This window comes from Lissotriton helveticus, chromosome 11 (assembly GCF_964261635.1).
Source record: "Lissotriton helveticus chromosome 11, aLisHel1.1, whole genome shotgun sequence".
NCBI lineage: Eukaryota > Metazoa > Chordata > Amphibia > Caudata > Salamandridae > Lissotriton > Lissotriton helveticus.
In genome coordinates this window covers 1,153,374,985-1,153,387,663 of record NC_136072.1, presented here as the reverse complement: position 1 = coordinate 1,153,387,663, position 12,679 = coordinate 1,153,374,985, and the positions used below count along the sequence as shown (strand labels likewise).

General features: G+C 45.7%; 1 protein-coding gene across 1 annotated transcript in view; it reads left to right on the top strand.

Moving 5' to 3' along the window:
* The first annotated feature begins 11,885 nt into the window (after positions 1 to 11,885).
* GP1BB (glycoprotein Ib platelet subunit beta) overlaps positions 11,886 to 12,679 on the top strand; it is a 45,185-nt gene continuing 44,391 nt past the window's right edge. The window contains exon 1 of the mRNA XM_078666334.1: positions 11,886 to 12,002. The gene's annotated coding sequence lies outside the window, so the exon portion shown is untranslated. The remainder of the gene's footprint in view (positions 12,003 to 12,679) is intronic.

The window sequence follows — 12,679 nt, the reverse complement described above, 5'->3', positions numbered from 1 at the left end:
TAAGCATGGTCTCTCTATTCACTAGTGCAAAGCCTGTGAGAATCCAACAAAGCAAGGTCTCTCTCTTCAATACTGCAGGAGCTGTATGAATATAACATAAGCATGGTGTCTCTTTTCACTAGTGCAAGGCCTGTGAGAATCCAACAAAGCAAGGTCTCTCTCTTTAATACTGCAGGAGCTGTATGAATATAACATAAGCATGGTCTCTCTATTCACTAGTGCAAGCACTATGAGAATCCAACAAAGCAAGGTCTCTCTCTTCACTACTGCAGGAGCTGTATGAATATAACATAAGCATGGTCTCTCTATTCACTAGTGCAAGGCCTGTGAGAATCCAACAAAGCAAGGTCTCTCTCTTCAATACTGCAGGAGCTGTATGAATATAACATAATCATGGTGTCTCTTTTCACTAGTGCAAAGCCTGTGAGAATCCAACAAAGCAAGGTCTCTCTCTTCAATACTGCAGGAGCTGTATGAATATAACATAAGCATGGTCTCTCTATTCACTAGTGCAAAGCCTGTGAGAATCCAACAAAGCAAGGTCTCTCTCTTCAATACTGCAGGAGCTGTATGAATATAACAGAAGCAAGGTGTCTCTTTTCACTAGTGCAAGCACTATGAGAATCCAACAAAGCAAGGTCTCTCTCTTCAATACTGCAGGAGCTGTATGAATATAACATAAGCATGGTCTCTCTATTCACTAGTGCAAAGCCTGTGAGAATCCAACAAAGCAAGGTCTCTCTCTTCAATACTGCAGGAGCTGTATTAATATAACAGAAGCAAGGTGTCTCTTTTCACTAGTGCAAGGCCTGTGAGAATCCAACAAAGCAAGGTCTCTCTCTTCAATACTACAGGAGCTGTATGAATATAACATAAGCATGGTCTCTCTATTCACTAGTGTAAGGCCTCTGAGAATCTAACAAAGCAAAGTCTCTCTTCACTACTGCAGGAACTGTATGAATATAACATAAGCATGGTCTCTCTATTCACTAGTGCAAGGCCTGTGAGAATCCAACAAAGCAAGGTCTCTCTCTTCAATACTGCAGGAGCTGTATGAATATAACATAAGCATGGTCTCTCTATTCACTAGTGCAATGCCTGTGAGAATCCAACAAAGCAAGGTCTCTCTTCACTACTGCAGGAACTGTATGAATATAACATAAGCATGGTCTCTCTATTCACTAGTGCAAGGCCTGTGAGAATCCAACAAAGCAAGGTTTCTCTTCACTACTACAGGAACTGTATGAATATAACATAAGCATGGTCTCTCTATTCACTAGTGCAAGGCTTGTGAGAATCTAACAAAGCAAGGTCTCTCTCTTCACTACTGCAGGAGCTGTATGAATATAACATAAGCATGGTGTCTCTTTTCACTAGTGCAAGGCCTGTGAGAATCCAACAAAGCAAGGTCTCTCTTCACTACTGCAGGAGCTGTATGAATATAACATTTGAATTTGAATTTGAATTTAAAAACATTTATACAGCACACTTTTACCCAGCGGTTTCATGGCGCTATTTAGGTTGCAATGGACGGCAGCAGTTGGAAGGGGTTTTAGACAGGGTAGGCTTGCGCAAATAAGAGGGTTTTGAGTTCCCTTCGGAACTGGGTATAGGAGGAGGGCATAGTGCGAAGGCCAACAGGAAGAGAGTTCCAGAATGCTGGAGCCAGGACAGCGAACCTCGCTCCACCTGCCTTTTGTTTTTTAAAACGGGGGGTGACTAGGAGGGCCAAGTGGGAAGAGCTAATTCTCTGCCTGGAAGGTAAGGCACAATGGCAGAGCAAAGAAATTCAGGGGCGGTACCTGACCTGGCCTGAAAGGTGAGGCAACCGAGCTTGAAAAGGGCACGCTCTCGCACCGGCAGCCAGTGTAAAGCTTTGAGTAGTGGGCTGGCCCGATGGTATTTAGGGAGGCCATGAATCAGGCGGGCGGCCTGATTCTGCACCAGCTGTAGACGGTGGATCGCGTAAGCTGGGGCCCCATTGTATATAGCGTTGCCATAGTCAATACGAGACAGTACCATGGCCATGACAATGATTTTCAAGGCCGGGAGGGAGAAAAAGCGGGAGACTTTCCTGATTATTCTTAGGGAGAAAAAACAAGAAGAAACAACCGAACCAATGTGTGAATGGATAGAAAGTTGTGAGTCCAAGAAAATCCCTAGGGTTTTAACTTTAGAAACGGGAAGTGGAGGGACACCGAGTGAGGGGGGCCAAAAAGAAGGGGACCATGGACTGCAACCACCTCCGGTCAAGACCAACTCGGTCTTGTCCGGATTGAGTTTGAGGTGGTTGCAGTTCATCCAGTCTTGGATGAATGTCATGACTGACTGGACATTCTGAGCAGATGAAGGGGAATGGGAGAGGTTAAAGATTAGCTGGAGGTCATCAGCATAATTGAACACTGTGACCTCCAGCTGCTGTAACATACAAATGAGGGGGTAGATGTATAAATTAAACAAAAGGGGGGAAAGTGACGATCCCTGAGGGACCCCGCACTCCACCTTGCGGGAGGCCGCGGCGAAGCCGGCCAGATGGACCGCTTGAATTCTCCCCACCAGGAAGGACTCGAGCCACGAGAGGGCCAAGCCCTCTATGCCCGCCGCCCTGACACGGCTGAGAAGGATGGAGTGGTCCACCGTGTCAAAAGCGGCGGACAGATCTAAAAGTATCAGGGCTTGAGGTATGTTGGTGTCAATACCCTCCCGCAGCTTGTCCATCACCGAGATTACCACCTTCTCTGTGGAGTGCAGGGGCCTGAAGCCAGCTTGGCAGGAGGAGAGGCAATGGTTTGCCTCTACGTGGGTACTCAGGGTGGTCGTGATGTGAGTCTCAAGGACTTTAGCTAAGTAGGGCAGAAGGGAGATAGGACGGTAGTTGGAAGGGGAAGATGAATCGGCGCCGGGTTTTTTTAGGATTGGGACGACAACCGCTGATTTATGTAGGCTGGGAACGGTGCCGTTGGTAAGTGAATCGTTGAGAAGGGTCAAAGGCGGGATAGGGCAGTTTGAATAAATTTCCCTAAGAATGTGGGCTGGGGCGAAATCTAGGGGAGATCCTGATTTAACTGGGTCCAGCAACAGAGAGAGAGTATTAGTGGTCAACAGTGGAAAGGAGGACAGTTTGGAAGCCGTGAGGGGAGGGGAGGGGTTTGTAAATGCAGGGGAAGAACGGGGAATGTTAAGTTTGATTTTTGCAACTTTGTCGATAAACAACTCATTGAGTGAGTTGCAGAGGGACTGGGAAGGGGGAATTGATGCTGTAGCTCTACCGGATGATGCGAGTTCATGGACAGTCGAGAAGATTTCTTTAGAGTGAGACTCGGCTGCCATTACTCTACTCGTGTAGAACTCAGTTTTAGCATCCAGAATGCCCTTTTTGTAAGTTTGTAGCACGGACAGGTAAGCAGCCTTTAGCTCAGGACTATAAGTTCTACGCCAAGCTCGCTGGGCCCTCCGTGCGGCCAGTTTCTTAGCTTTTAGGTCCAAGGTGAACCAACGGTTGGCTGCATGGGCTCGCCTGACTGGGAGTCGCCTTAAAGGGGCAAACTCATCGCCTGCCAAAGTCAACCAGTTGTCGATGGTGGACAGCTGGGAATTGGCTGTGAGGCCAGATAGCTCGGGCAGGTTTTGGCCAGAGTGGAGCAGAGAGAGGGCATGTCGGTTTTTCCCCATTTCCTGACCCAGGTGTTCTTGGGAAGTTGGGGTTTGGTCAGGGGGGCTAGGGCGAGGGAGAAAGTGATAGTAAAATGATCCGACCAGGAACAAGGGGCTATTATGGGGGGTGTGGACGGTATGTTTAGGGCCCAGATTTGATCTAGTATGTGGCCATGCGAGTGGGTCGGGCTGGCTGTGAACCAGAGGTGAGAAGTTTAAGCTGGTCATGAGGTTGGTAAACTCCCTAGATTGAAGGCTCTCCGCAGGATCATTGGGCCAAAAGTTGAAATCTCCCAGGACCAATACTGAAGAATTATTGATCACCAGGGTGGCCAGGAGAGTCTGAATACTGGGAAGGAAAGAAGGGGTAAGCTGAGGGGGACGGTAAATTAAAACAAAAGTGAAGGGGGCCTGATGTGAAGTCGAGCGGGCTAGAAGGTAGTCTATATCGGGAATGGAAGGTGAAGGGAGAATTTGAAAGTTAAAATTAGTGCGAGCAATTAAAGCCACTCCTCCTCCTCGTCTGCCATCAGAGCGATCCGCTCGGATAACCGAGTGGGTAGGTGGTAAGGCGGCTAACACGTTAGGTAGGGAGTCGTCCTTGAACCAAGTTTCGGTTAGAAATAAAAGGTCTGGATCATAGGAATCGATATAGTCGAAAAGTTCGTACTGGTGAGTGACCGCCGACCTGGTGTTTAAGAGCGTGGCAGAGGTGCTAAATACCGGGTCAGGGGAGACCAGGGGTATTGAGGGGGCAGGCAGAGTCGTATTGGGCGGTAGGGCTAAGGAGACTGCACGCTCAGGAGCAGAGCGAGGAGAAGTAGAGGACACTCCTAGATACTTTAGACGGGCTGATATAAGGGGATCGATGTTCCCATGTATCCAGTAGGAACAAAGCTGGGTGGGGGAATATGTGATTAAACGGGCAGCGTCCAGTGCCCCTTGCCCCGTCCGGCCGCGGACGGGCGCAGACGGGCTTAACTCTGGCGCAACTCCAGCGCGCAGCCGGCGCGCCCGCTGCGCTCGTCCGCTGCACTGCCGCATAGGGGACGTTTAAATAGGCGCGTGACGCAGGAGGTGGGAGGAGCCAACAGGGCGGGATCGGAGGGATTTTTAAAAAAGTAGATGGCGTCCAGCGCTTACAATCAGCGGGACGAAGGGCTGCTCTTCAGTCAGCAGAGGAAGGTATTTAAAAAAGAATTGTAGCGCCCAGCGCGCGCGAGCCCTCTGCCACAGGGCTGCTCGTCTGCACACCAGAAAAGAAAAGGGGCGTGGCCTAAATAGGCGCGTGATGCAGGAGGTGGGAGGAGCCAACAGGGCGGGATCGGAGGGATTTTTAAAAAAGTAGATGGCGTCCAGCGCTTACAATCAGCGGGACGAAGGGCTGCTCTTCAGTCAGCAGAGGAAGGTATTTAAAAAAGAATTGTAGCGCCCAGCGCGCGCGAGCCCTCTGCCACAGGGCTGCTCGTCTGCACACCAGAAAGAAAAGGGGCGTGGCCTAAATAGGCGCGTGACGCAGGAGGTGGGAGGAGCCAACAAGGTGGGATCGGAGGGATTTTTAAAAAAGTAGATGGCGTCCAGCGCTTACATAAGCATGGTGTCTCTTTTCACTAGTGCAAGGCCTGTGAGAATCTAACAAAGCAAGGTCTCTCTCTTCAATACTGCAGGAACTGTATGAATATAACATAAGCATGGTCTCTCTATTCACTAGTGCAAGGCCTGTGAGAATCCAACAAAGCAAGGTCTCTCTCTTCAATACTGCAGGAGCTGTATGAATATAACAGAAGCAAGGTGTCTCTTTTCACTAGTGCAAGGCCTGTGAGAATCTAACAAAGCAAGGTCTCTCTCTTCAATACTGCAGGAGCTGTATGAATATAACAGAAGCAAGGTGTCTCTATTCACTAGTGCAAGGCCTGTGAGAATCCAACAAATCAAGGTCTCTCTCTTCAATACTGCAGGAGCTGTATGAATATAACAGAAGCAAGGTGTCTCTTTTCACTAGTGCAAAGCCTGTGAGAATCCAACAAAGCAAGGTCTCTCTCTTCAATACTGCAGGAGCTGTATGAATATAACATAAGCATGGTCTCTCTATTCACTAGTGCAAAGCCTGTGAGAATCCAACAAAGCAAGGTCTCTCTTCACTACTGCAGGAACTGTATGAATATAACATAAGCATGGTCTCTCTATTCACTAGTGCAAAGCCTGTGAGAATCCAACAAAGCAAGGTCTCTCTTCACTACTGCAGGAACTGTATGAATATAACATAAGCATGGTCTCTCTATTCACTAGTGCAAGGCCTGTGAGAATCTAACAAAGCAAGGTCTCTCTTCACTACTGCAGGAACTGTATGAATATAACATAAGCAAGGTGTCTCTATTCACTAGTGCAAGGCCTGTGAGAATCCAACAAAGCAAGGTCTCTCTCTTCAATACTGCAGGAGCTGTATGAATATAACATAAGCATGGTCTCTCTATTCACTAGTGTAAAGCCTGTGAGAATCTAACAAAGCAAGGTCTCTCTTCACTACTGCAGGAACTGTATGAATATAACATAAGCATGGTCTCTCTATTCACTAGTGCAAAGCCTGTGAGAATCCAACAAAGCAAGATCTCTCTTCAATACTGCAGGAGCTGTATGAATATAACATAAGCATGGTGTCTCTTTTCACTAGTGCAAGGCCTGTGAGAATCTAACAAAGCAAGGTCTCTCTCTTCAATACTGCAGGAGCTGTATGAATATAACATAAGCATGGTCTCTCTATTCACTAGTGCAAGGCCTGTGGGAATCCAACAAAGCAAGGTCTCTCTCTTCAATACTGCAGGAGCTGTATGAATATAACATAAGCATGGTCTCTCTATTCACTAGTGCAAGGCCTGTGGGAATCCAACAAAGCAAGGTCTCTCTTCACTACTGCAGGAACTGTATGAATATAACATAAGCATGGTCTCTCTATTCACTAGTGCAAAGCATGTGAGAATCCAACAAAGCAAGGTCTCTCTTCAATACTGCAGGAGCTGTATGAATATAACATAAGCATGGTCTCTCTCTTCAATACTGCAGGAGCTGTATGAATATAACAGAAGCAAGGTGTCTCTTTTCACTAGTGCAAGGCCTGTGAGAATCCAACAAAGCAAGGTCTCTCTTCACTACTGCAGGAACTGTATGAATATAACATAGGCATGGTCTCTCTATTCACTAGTGCAAAGCCTGTGAGAATCCAACAAAGCAAGGTCTCTCTTCACTACTGCAGGAACTGTATGAATATAACATAAGCATGGTGTCTCTATTCACTAGTGCAAGGCCTGTGAGAATCCAACAAAGCAAGGTCTCTCTCTTCAATACTGCAGGAGCTGTATGAATATAACATAAGCATGGTCTCTCTATTCACTAGTGTAAAGCCTGTGAGAATCTAACAAAGCAAGGTCTCTCTTCACTACTGCAGGAACTGTATGAATATAACATAAGCATGGTCTCTCTATTCACTAGTGCAAAGCCTGTGAGAATCCAACAAAGCAAGATCTCTCTTCAATACTGCAGGAGCTGTATGAATATACCATAAGCATGGTGTCTCTTTTCACTAGTGCAAGGCCTGTGAGAATCTAACAAAGCAAGGTCTCTCTCTTCAATACTGCAGGAGCTGTATGAATATAACAGAAGCAAGGTGTCTCTTTTCACTAGTGCAAGGCCTGTGAGAATCTAACAAAGCAAGGTCTCTCTCTTCAATACTGCAGGAGCTGTATGAATATAACATAAGCATGGTCTCTCTATTCACTAGTGCAAAGCATGTGAGAATCCAACAAAGCAAGGTCTCTCTCTTCAATACTGCAGGAGCTGTATGAATATAAAATAAGCATGGTCTCTCTCTTCAATACTGCAGGAGCTGTATGAATATAACATAAGCATGGTGTCTCTTTTCACTAGTGCAAGGCCTGTGAGAATCTAACAAAGCAAGGTCTCTCTCTTCAATACTGCAGGAGCTGTATGAATATAACAGAAGCAAGGTGTCTCTTTTCACTAGTGCAAGGCCTGTGAGAATCCAACAAAGCAAGGTCTCTCTTCACTACTGCAGGAACTGTATGAATATAACATAAGCATGGTCTCTCTATTCACTAGTGCAAGGCCTGTGAGAATCCAACAAAGCAAGGTCTCTCTCTTCAATACTACAGGAGCTGTATGACTATAACATAAGCATGGTCTCTCTATTCACTAGTGCAAGACCTGTGAGAATCCAACAAAGCAAGGTCTCTCTTCACGACTGCAGGAACTGTATGAATATAACATAAGCATGGTCTCTCTATTCACTAGTGCAAGGCCTGTGGGAATCCAACAAAGCAAGGTCTCTCTCTTCAATACTGCAGGAGCTGTATGAATATAACATAAGCATGGTCTCTCTATTCACTAGTGCAAGGCCTGTGAGAATCCAACAAAGCAAGGTCTCTCTCTTCAATACTGCAGGAGCTGTATGAATATAACATAAGCATGGTCTCTCTATTCACTAGTGCAAGGCCTGTGAGAATCTAACAAAGCAAGGTCTCTCTTCACTACTGCAGGAACTGTATGAATATAACATAAGCATGGTCTCTCTATTCACTAGTGCAAGCACTATGAGAATCCAACAAAGCAAGGTCTCTCTCTTCACTACTGCAGGAGCTGTATGAATATAACATAAGCATGGTCTCTCTATTCACTAGTGCAAGGCCTGTGAGAATCCAACAAAGCAAGGTCTCTCTCTTCAATACTGCAGGAGCTGTATGAATATAACATAATCATGGTGTCTCTTTTCACTAGTGCAAGGCCTGTGAGAATCCAACAAAGCAAGGTCTCTCTCTTCAATACTGCAGGAGCTGTATGAATATAACATAAGCATGGTCTCTCTATTCACTAGTGCAAGGCCTGTGAGAATCTAACAAAGCAAGGTCTCTCTTCACTACTGCAGGAACTGTATGAATATAACATAAGCATAGTCTCTCTATTCACTAGTGCAAGCACTATGAGAATCCAACAAAGCAAGGTCTCTCTCTTCACTACTGCAGGAGCTGTATGAATATAACATAAGCATGGTCTCTCTATTCACTAGTGCAAGGCCTGTGAGAATCCAACAAAGCAAGGTCTCTCTCTTCAATACTGCAGGAGCTGTATGAATATAACATAAGCATGGTGTCTCTTTTCACTAGTGCAAGGCCTGTGAGAATCCAACAAAGCAAGGTCTCTCTTCACTACTGCAGGAACTGTATGAATATAACATAAGCATGGTCTCTCTATTCACTAGTGCAAGCACTATGAGAATCCAACAAAGCAAGGTCTCTCTCTTCAATACTGCAGGAGCTGTATGAATATAACAGAAGCAATGTGTCTCTTTTCACTAGTGCAAGGCCTGTGAGAATCCAACAAAGCAAGGTCTCTATCTTCAATACTGCAGGAGCTGTATGAATATAACATAAGCAAGGTGTCTCTTTTCACTAGTGCAAGGCCTGTGAGTATCTAACAAAGCAAGGTCTCTCTTCACTACTGCAGGAACTGTATGAATATAACAGAAGCAAGGTGTCTCTTTTCACTAGTGCAAAGCCTGTGAGAATCCAACAAAGCAAGGTCTCTCTCTTCAATACTGCAGGAGCTGTATGAATATAACATAAGCATGGTGTCTCTTTTCACTAGTGCAAGGCCTGTGAGAATCTAACAAAGCAAGGTCTCTCTTCACTACTGCAGGAACTGTATGAATATAACATAAGCATGGCCTCTCTATTCACTAGTGCAAGCACTATGAGAATCCAACAAAGCAAGGTCTCTCTCTTCACTACTGCAGGAGCTGTATGAATATAACATAAGCATGGTGTCTCTTTTCACTAGTGCAAGGCCTGTGAGTATCTAACAAAGCAAGGTCTCTCTTCACTACTGCAGGAACTGTATGAATATAACAGAAGCAAGGTGTCTCTTTTCACTAGTGCAAAGCCTGTGAGAATCCAACAAAGCAAGGTCTCTCTCTTCAATACTGCAGGAGCTGTATGAATATAAAATAAGCATGGTGTCTCTTTTCACTAGTGCAAGGCCTGTGAGAATCTAACAAAGCAAGGTCTCTCTTCACTACTGCTGGAACTGTATGAATATAACATAAGCATGGTCTCTCTATTCACTAGTGCAAGCACTATGAGAATCCAACAAAGCAAGGTCTCTCTCTTCACTACTGCAGGAGCTGTATGAATATAACATAAGCATGGTCTCTCTATTCACTAGTGCAAGGCCTGTGAGAATCCAACAAAGCAAGGTCTCTCTCTTCACTACTGCAGGAGCTGTATGAATATAACATAAGCATGGTGTCTCTTTTCACTAGTGCAAGGCCTTTGAGAATCTAACAAAGCAAGGTCTCTCTTCACTACTGCAGGAGCTGTATGAATATAACATAAGCATGGTCTCTCTATTCACTAGTGCAAGGCCTGTGAGAATCCAACAAAGCAAGGTCTCTCTTCAATACTGCAGGAGCTGTATGAATATAACATAAGCATGGTGTCTCTTTTCACTAGTGCAAGGCCTGTGAGAATCCAACAAAGCAAGGTCTCTCTCTTCAATACTGCAGGAGCTGTATGAATATAACTGAAGCAAGGTGTCTCTTTTCACTAGTGCAAGGCCTGTGAGAATCCAACAAAGCAAGGTCTCTCTTCACTACTGCAGGAACTGTATGAATATAACATAAGCAAGGTGTCTCTTTTCACTAGTGCAAGGCCTGTGGGAATCCAACAAAGCAAGGTCTCTCTTCACTACTGCAGGAACTGTATGAATATAACATAAGCAAGGTGTCTCTTTTCACTAGTGCAAGGCCTGTGGGAATCCAACAAAGCAAGGTCTCTCTCTTCAATACTGCAGGAGCTGTATGAATATAACATAAGCATGGTCTCTCTATTCACTAGTGCAAGGCCTGTGAGAATCCAACAAAGCAAGGTCTCTCTCTTCAATACTGCAGGAGCTGTATGAATATAACAGAAGCAAGGTCTCTCTATTCACTAGTGCAAGGCCTGTGAGAATCCAACAAAGCAAGGACTCTCTATTCAATACTGCAGGAGCTGTATGAATATAACAGAAGCAAGGTGTCTCTTTTCACTAGTGCAAGCACTATGAGAATCCAACAAAGCAAGGTCTCTCTCTTCAATACTGCAGGTGCTGTATGAATATAACATAAGCATGGTCTCTCTATTCACTAGTGCAAGGCCTGTGAGAATCCAACAAAGCAAGGTCTCTCTCTTCAATACTGCAGGAGCTGTATGAATATAACATAAGCATGGTCTCTCTATTCACTAGTGCAAGGCCTGTGAGAATCCAACAAAGCAAGGACTCTCTCTTCAATACTGCAGGAGCTGTATGAATATAACAGAAGCAAGGTGTCTCTTTTCACTAGTGCAAGCACTATGAGAATCCAACAAAGCAATGTCTCTTTGCTCACTACTGGAGGAGCTGTACGAATATCAGACGCAATGCCTCTCTACTCACTAGTGCAAGCAGTATGGGAATTCAACAAAAGCATGGTCTCTCTGTTCACTACAGGAGGAGCTGTACGAATATCAGACGCAAGGTTCTCTACTCACTAGCAAAAGACCCACAATTGATGGACGGATTGCAGAACAAATCAACACATTCACCCCCAGTCAAGAGATCTGGGTTAAATCCATCATTATTTTGCTCACCTCAGTTTAGACCTGACCATATGCAATAGGTTTCGCATTGTGAGAGTTTAAGCTAATGACATTGTAAATAACAATGCTTTTTACAAATCAACAAGTAAATAAAAGGCATTGTCATTTACAATGCCAATAGCTCAGACTCAAGTAAGACCTATTGCATTGCAAATGCTTGTTTATTTGTCTGGGGAGTCTAAATTTCCTACAAATTAAGTCCGCCCTGTGAATTAAGAATTTCACGGTTTTAGCAAATATTTCGTAGGTGCATCTCACCTAATAACACCTTTTAAGAAAGTTCGACTCACTCTGGCTTGTGGAAACATTTTTCCTAACACTGCTTTTTCTTCACTTTATGGGTATGCCAGCTTCTTAAAAGAGTGAGGGTGCCAAATACCAAAACACGTACTGAGTATTTGCTTTAAATATACATTTTGGGCCAGCGCCCCCCTGACTGGCCTGCTGGCAGCCTGCGCCCTGCACACTCTTGGATAAGCTGTCACTCTGTGGTCTTGAGACGTCAGAGGGAGGCTTCCCTTGGTCCACGGCCCCCTTATCTGTCTGGAACACGCGGCCACTGAGGGGGGCAGCAGGGCTCATCGGAGGGACCGGTAGATGGTCGGTGTCATCTCAGAGGCCTGGAGTGTCCTTCTAGCGCCTGGAAGCCCGTGAGCGCCTAACAAGGTGAGTCCAGCACACCCTCTGTGCAGCTTCTGTCTCTGTGCGCCCTGCTTGTTTAAAGCTCACTGCCCATTCTGGGTAGACAACCTGGGTCAGCACTGCACGTGACTCCTCCCTAAACTCCAGCATCTCTGCGTGGGGATGGTGGGTTTCTGCTAGAGGTGGGTGGGCCACTAAAAGCTTGAGCCAGGCTCAAGCCCGAAGCCCTGGCTCGACTCGACGTCTTCTGGGACCACCGAGCCCAAAACGAGGCGAGCTTTCATGGGGGCCATGTGGGCTGATGGCCAGATCTGGCAACCGGATATCATAGGGTTCAAATCCTGACCTTGGCTGAACACCCCATTAGTTCTGGCCCTGTGCCGGAAATAAAACGTGTAATGTAATCTGTGTCTGTTGTTAAGAATTGTATGTCCTTGGGCAAGTTTCACACTATGCAAAACTGCCCCAAAAAATGTGAATTCTGCCTGTCACCGGCGCTCTCATCTCATCTTTCAAGAGTTAAGGACAAAACATTAGTCTTAGATGTCAGAAGAGGATCCATCTAGTCTGTGGTCAATTGCAGCTCTCCAGCTCGACCAAACTGTGTGATCCTGGGCAAATGCTTTATCCACCGAGCTTCCTTTGGCTCATTATCACATATAAAAGCACCTTCAAATACACGCGTTCAGGCCTGCCCAGTA